Source organism: Capsicum annuum, chromosome 3, assembly GCF_002878395.1.
Source record: "Capsicum annuum cultivar UCD-10X-F1 chromosome 3, UCD10Xv1.1, whole genome shotgun sequence".
NCBI classification, from domain to species: domain Eukaryota; kingdom Viridiplantae; phylum Streptophyta; class Magnoliopsida; order Solanales; family Solanaceae; genus Capsicum; species Capsicum annuum.
The window spans coordinates 246,748,789-246,754,788 of record NC_061113.1 but is presented as its reverse complement, the minus strand read 5'-3'; the positions used below and the strand labels follow the sequence as shown (position 1 = coordinate 246,754,788).

At 40.4% G+C, this 6,000-nt stretch overlaps 1 protein-coding gene across 1 annotated transcript in view; it reads left to right on the top strand.

Moving 5' to 3' along the window:
- LOC124897154 overlaps window positions 1-1,380 on the top strand; it is a 10,769-nt gene extending 9,389 nt beyond the window's left edge. The window contains exon 2 of the mRNA XM_047409698.1: window positions 1-1,380. This exon is cut by the window's left edge and continues 2 nt beyond it. The gene's annotated coding sequence lies outside the window, so the exon portion shown is untranslated.
- The last annotated feature ends 4,620 nt before the right edge of the window (window positions 1,381-6,000 follow it).

The following is a 6,000-nucleotide window of genomic DNA, read 5'->3' as shown; positions in this document are numbered from 1 at the left end:
GACCATTCGACTCATCGACACCAGCAGCAAATCCATTACGGCCTACAGTCCCTCAGAGGCCGACCATTAAGACAGAAACTCTCAACAAATACTCTGGTCTGACAGAAGTGCAATTCCCTAAACTATCTCCGCCAATGCCCACAAAATTGGTAGACTTAAAGACAAATTTGCCTCTGGACAAAGGATCATCAGCAACAAGCTCTTCCTCCATCCAGACCAAGCAAAGTTACGCCATGAAGGCCCCAGAGACCTTCGCCCAAGCAGTAAATCCTACTGCAGTAAAAGTTACTCCTCCCTCTCCTGCTAAAGAAGAGTTCAAATTTGTTACTTCCACGGTAATGCCTATCATTGCTCTAGATAAGGCTTACGAAGGATATCCAATCAACCAACTGATCAAGCCGGTATATACTAACAACAATTTTGTGGATACTGAAGATCCACTAAGGACTCGACGATTTTATGAAGCTATTTTGGTCGACACAGATTCGATTGAAGTAGAACATTCACTGGATCATAATAATCCAGATTTTATTAGTTACTCGAAGTTCACCATAAAGAGGATATTAACTCCTTTCAATTGGTTTGTTGATCACTTACATACTCCCATTGCTCTATCAATGCCTCATAGGCCCCAGACCTATAATTGGTATGATTACAGAGCTGCATGGTTCAATTTCATCTATGTTCGCCCAGGACATACATGGTTCGTTAAATACTGCCCCGCCATGATAGAAGCTACTATACCTAGGTGGTTCTATGAATGGTGGTCCTGCTTTGGGGGAACTAAAGACGTACTCCCCCAACAATTTCTTAACAAATTTCCAGACTTCTTAGTAAAGGAAGGATGCTCTACTTTGCCTGAGCACATTCAAATGTGCAAATTCTTCATTAAGAAGAGAGTATCATACATCATTTCTTGGAATTTCTCTAAAGAAGAACAACACAGGATCAAATACTTGTCCAAAGAGATTAAAATCAAGGGTTGGACTCCTAAGCCAACCGCTCCCAAAACTCCAGACAAAGGTAAAGCTGCCACAACGGCTTCTCCACCTTCCTCCGCTTCAAAGAAAGTTTTAAAGGAAAAGTTAAAACAAGCACTGGCCAAATTAGATGGACCAGACTCTACCGACAACACCGAAGAGTTGTTACAACTTATCGCTGAGGCATCCTCAACCGGAAGCAGCAGTGACAATGGCGATATGCTAGATCCCAAAGGGATCGCTATGGCCTACCTTGATCCCTATTAAGAATAGGAAACTGGCCTTTCCAAGAGATAGAGGTCCAAAGGGCCGGAATTACCTCTTGAAAGGGCAAGCTACTATTCCTAAAAGGAATCCAGCTGTCCCAATAAAGGACAAGGGTATCAAATCCTGCTTTTCATCATTTCAGACATTGCTCTTCAAAAGCAGCCACTTACTTCTGTCGGCCACATCTAGGCCGTCCACTTGTATTAAGATCTATTACTCTAGATACACTTGATGTATTGGTGTTGCCTATAAAAGGCTTACTTCCCCTTCAGAGTAGGCATCAGAAAATTTCCCCCACTCTAAATTTCTCTCTGCCCAGCTCTCTCCCCCTTCGAGTTGATTGTAAATCAGCTAAAGAGATTTTACAAAAGGATGTTAAAAATCTTGTTTCTAAACAAATATTTGCTAGATGGCAAGCTCTCCTATCTAGCTTTGATTTTCAAATTGAATTTATAAAGGAGAAAATAACTCCCTCCCCGATTTTCTAACAAGAGAATTTTTACAGGGCCATGAGACCAACAATTTCGGGCAATCGCCCCAAAATAGAGCAACAAGGAATGGCTAGACCATTCGATTCCCCAGCCTTGACGAATCCACTAAGGCCTACGGTTCCACAAAGGCCTACCGCCAAGACAGAAGTCCAAAACAAATACTCTGCGTTGACAGAAATTCAATTTCCTGGACTTCCTCCACCAATCCCTACAAGATTGGTAGATCTGAAGACAAACTTACCCTTGAACAAAGGACCATCAGCAAGTTCATCCTCTGTCCAAACCAAACAGAGTTACGCAATGAAGGCCCCAGAGACCTTTGCACAAGCAGTCGATCCTACGGCATCCAAAGCTACTCCATCCTCTCCTACTAAGGAAGAATTTAAATTCATTACTACTCAAGTAATGCCTATTATCGCCTTGGATAAAGCCTATGAAGGATACCCCATCAACCAGTTAATTAAACCGGTATACACCAACAACAATTTTGTGGACACAGAAGATCCACTCAAAACCCGAAGATATTATGAAGCCATCCTAGTCGATACTGACTCTATTGAGGTAGAACATTCGATGGATGCTAACAATCCCGGATACATCAGCTATTCAAAGTTTACCATAAAAAGGATATTGACCCCCTTTAATTGGTTCGTGGATCATCTACACACCCCAGTAGCCCTATCGATGCCACACAGGCCTCAAACCTTCAATTGGTATGACTATAAGTCGGCCTGGTTCAATTTTATATTTGTCCGTCCAGGACATACTTGGTTCGTGAAATATTGTCCTGCCATAATGGAAGCCATTATACCTCGGTGGTTCTATGAATGGTGGCTTTGCTTTGGAGGAACCAAAGGAGTTCTTCCACAACAATTTCATAATCGACTCCCCGACTTTTTAGTCAAAGAGGGATGTTCTACATTACCTGAGCACATTCAAATGTGCAAATTCTTTATCAAAAAACGAATATCATACATTATATCCTGGAATTTCTCTAAAGAAGAACAGCACAGGATCAAATATTTGTCAAAAGAAATTAAAATCAAGGGTTGGACTCCAAAACCAACCGCTCCTAGAACACCAGACAAAGGCTTATCTACAGCATCAGCCTCCCATCCACCTTCTTCCTCCAAGAAGGCTCTCAAAGAAAAACTAAAGCAGGCGCTGGCCAAGTTAGATGGACCAGACACTACCGATAACACTGAAGAGTTATTGCAGCTCATTGCTGAAGCTTCGTCTACAGGAAGCAGCGATGACAATGGCGATATGCTAAATCCCAAAGGGATTGCTATGGCCTACCTTGATCCCTATGATGAATAGGAAAATGACCCTTCACAGCGATAGAGGTTCAAAGAACCGGAATTATCGCTCCAAAGGGCAATCTACTATTCCTGATAGGAATCCAGTTGTCACAGCTGTCTAAAGACAGAAGAAAATTATGAAGATGCTTTTCAAAAAGCAAATAGTACGCTGCTTTTCAAAAAGCAAAAGCAAACAGTAGGATGCTTTTCAAAAGCAAGCACTCAACTTTGTCGGCACATCTTAGCCGTCCATCTATATCTTCTTTTACATTTGATGTAATTCTCTGCCTATATAAGGCTTACTTCTCTTTAGAGTAGGCATTTAGAAATTTCACACACTAAAGAAATTCTCCTTGCCCAATCTCTCTTGTAATACTATCTCTTGTACTGCTTTCATGTTTTCATAAATAAAACTTGTAAGTTTGTCAAATCTTTCCTTTATTTCATATTGCTTTCAAAAATTTTATCAGTTTTAAGGGTTAATATTAACGATCCGTTTTCTAGCTTCATAATATCTTCGGGTTTGGTAGTACCCATAAGTCGATAATATACACGGTAGATTATCGCTATTTCTCGTGTGGCGGATCGTTAATATTAACCCTTAAAACTGATAAAATTTTTGAAAGCAATATGAAATAAAGGAAAGATTTGACAAACTTACAAGTTTTATTTATGAAAACATGAAAGCAGTACAAGAGATAGTATTACAAGAGAGATTGGGCAAGGAGAATTTCTTTAGTGTGTGAAATTTCTGAATGCCTTCTCTAAAGATTTACACGCCTTATATAGGCGGAAAAGAATATAATAAACGTACAGGTGGACGGCTATGATTCTGCCGACACAGGTAAGTGGCTACTTTTCTAAAAGTAAAGGAAATTATTCTGCTTTTTGAAAAGCAGTGGAACAGTGGTTGGCTTTTTGAAAAAGCTGTCAATATGTCTTCTTGAAGAGACCAGTGTGATGGTCCTAGATTCTTATCAGGAATAGTAAGGTGGCCTTTCAAAAAGATAATTCCGGTTCTTTGAACCTCTATCTTTTTTGAAAGGTTAATTTCCTATTCATAATAGGGGTCTAGGTAGGCCATAGCTATTCCCTTAGGGTCTAGCATATCGCCATTGTCATCACTACTTCCAGTAGATGAAGCTTCTGCAATAAGCTGCATTAATTCTTCTGCATTGTCCAGAGTATCGGGGCCATCTAATTTGGCCAATGCTTGTTTTAACTTCTCTTTTAATGCCTTCTTGGAAGAGCTAGGAGAGACTGTTGCAGATTTGCCTTTATCTGGAGTTTTAGGTGTGGTTGGCTTGGGAGTCCAACCCTTAATCTTTATTTCTTTTGCCAAATATTTAATCCTATGCTGCTCCTCTTTGGAGAAGTTCCAGGATATGATATAGGACACACGTTTTTTGATAAAGAATTTGCACATTTGAATGTGCTCTGAAAGTGTGGAACATCCTTCCTTAATCAGAAAATCGGGGATCCTGTTAAGGAATTGCTGAGGGAGAATACTCTTAGTTCCTCCGAAACAAATCCACCATTCATAGAACCATCTGGGTATTGTGGCTTCCATCATGGCAGGACAATATTTAATGAACCAAGTATGTCCTGGTCGAACAAATATGAAATTGAACCAGGCTGACTTATAGTCGTACCAATTGAATGTTTGAGGCCTATGAGGCATCGATAAGGCAATTGGTGTATGTAGGTGATCTACAAACCAATTAAAAGGGGTTAGCACCCTCTTGATAGTAAACTTTGAATAACTGATGTATTCTGGGTTTCGAGGATCCATCGAGTGTTCTACTTCAATGGAGTCTGTGTCTACCAGGATAGCTTCGTAGAATCTGCGGGTCTTAAGTGGATCTTCAGTGTCCACGAAATTGCCGTTGGTGTATACCGGCTTGATGAGCTGGTTGATTGGATAGCCCTCGTAGGCTTTATCTAGAGCAATGATGGTCATTACCTGGGTGGTAATGAACTTGAATTCTTCTTTTGTAGGAGAAGACGTAGTAACTTTGGCTGCTGTAGGATCAACTGCTTGTGCGAAGGTCTCTGGGGCCTTCATGGCATAACTCTGCTTGGTTTGAACTGAAGAAGAACTTGCAGAGGGCCCCTTTTCTAACGGTAGATTAGTCTTTAGATCTACCAATTTTGTGGGAATTGGTGGGGAAAGTTTTGGAAACTGAACTTCTGTCAAAGCAGAGTATTTGTTTTGGACTTCCGTCTTGAGTACCGGCCTTTGAGGGACAGTAGGCCGTAGTGGATTAGTTGCGGCTGGGGAATCAAATGGTCTAGCCATTTTTTGTTGTTCTGTTTTGGGGCTGCTGCCCAAGGTTGTTGTTGGTCTCATGGCCCTGTAAAAATTCTCTTGTTAGAAAATCGGGAAGGGAGTTATTTTCTCCTTTGATAAATTCAATTTGAAAATCAAAGCTAGATAGGAGAGCTTGCCATCTAGCAAATATTTGTTTTGAAACAAGGTTTTTAACATCCTTTTGTAAAATTTCTTTAGACGATTTGCAATCAACTCGAAGAAGAAATTCCTTGTTAATCAGGTCATCTTGAAATTTAGTGATACATAGCACTATAGACAAAATTTCTTTTTTGACAGTGTTGTAATTTTTCTGGGCAGAATTCCAGACTCCTGAGGTGAACCGAACCAATTGTTCAGTAGGTTTATCATCTGTCTTTTGTTTCAAGATACCACCATATCCGATATCTGAAGCATCCGTTTCGACAATCATAAAGGCGTCAGGATTAGGGATACCTAGACAGGGTAGGTTTTTGACTAAAGATTTAATCTTTATGACCGCATTAGTTTGATCAGAACTCCAAGGAACAGGGTTCTTCTTAAGGCGTTTATAGAGGGGTTCACAGACCTGCCTAACATTAGGGATAAAATCAGCAACGTAATTGAGGCTTCCTAAGAACCTTTGGAGCTGAGTTTTATCTATGATTTCATTA